The sequence below is a fragment of the Rutilus rutilus genome, assembly GCF_951802725.1.
Source record: "Rutilus rutilus genome assembly, chromosome: 21".
NCBI classification, from domain to species: Eukaryota; Metazoa; Chordata; class Actinopteri; order Cypriniformes; family Leuciscidae; genus Rutilus; species Rutilus rutilus.
Genome location: NC_140226.1, coordinates 27442956 through 27443958, shown reverse-complemented (window position 1 = coordinate 27443958; position 1003 = coordinate 27442956).

The window sequence follows — 1003 nt, the reverse complement described above, 5'->3', positions numbered from 1 at the left end:
AAGAAGAGCGCCACCCGCTGCAAATTGCACAGTGATGTCATTTGTCTCTTGCACCTTCAATACAGGAGACACCTTTTAGTAAAATTGTGGCATATTTACGATCACATATGAATATTACCATCATCGGCTACTCGAGTTCAATCAATGTAAACTCCACATCTAATGGCATGTCTCCTTTGAAACAAGTACTGTAACAAAATAGGCCCCTAAACGATCCCATAAAGGAATCGAATGTTAAAGATTTGCACTAGTGCTCAGAGTAAACACGCGATCTCCGAATTGTAAACGAATCTTTTGAGTCGGATCGTTTTTTATTCCGTTTACGAATCGGACTGAATCGGTCCGAGTGATTCTCAACTCCGAGTCGTTGAACTGAGAGACGAGTAAGCTGCTAATAATAGCATTTTATTGATGCTCATAAAACGTTTGAGTCAAAACAGGCCTGTATTTTAGTATTGTTTTATGTAAATTCAAGTTAGGTTGTAAATGACTTTATGTTTTTTTCAAAGCTGCAACAAACTTACATGAACTCATGAAATTACTGTGAATCTGCTTATGATGTTGTTGTATAGTATGTATACATCAGCTAGTCCCAGACTAAAATGCATGTTTGAGCTGTTTTAACCCCTTAACTGTCACCCCCTGTTTTTTCGCATAGACATGAAAATCACTATCCAAACAATGGTTGTAATTCAAGAATGCTTTGGAATATAGACATATGGTTGGTCAGGTCTTGTTTGAAAGCAACTTGAACTGAAATATCTTAAAATATATCAGTGCCATTGTTTTGTCTCAAGATGCACACCTCTAATGTTTTTAAGGCACGTTTAAAAAAGCTACTTATATGTCCTAATTGAACTAAGGCCTAATCTTGGCTTATTGTAAACCCTGTCTTTGAAACTAGGCCATATAGTCATAAAAAGAACCGGTTCTTTGAAACGAACTGCTCGAAAGAACCGATTCGTGAGTCTGATTTCCCATCATCACAGCACATGCGACCAGT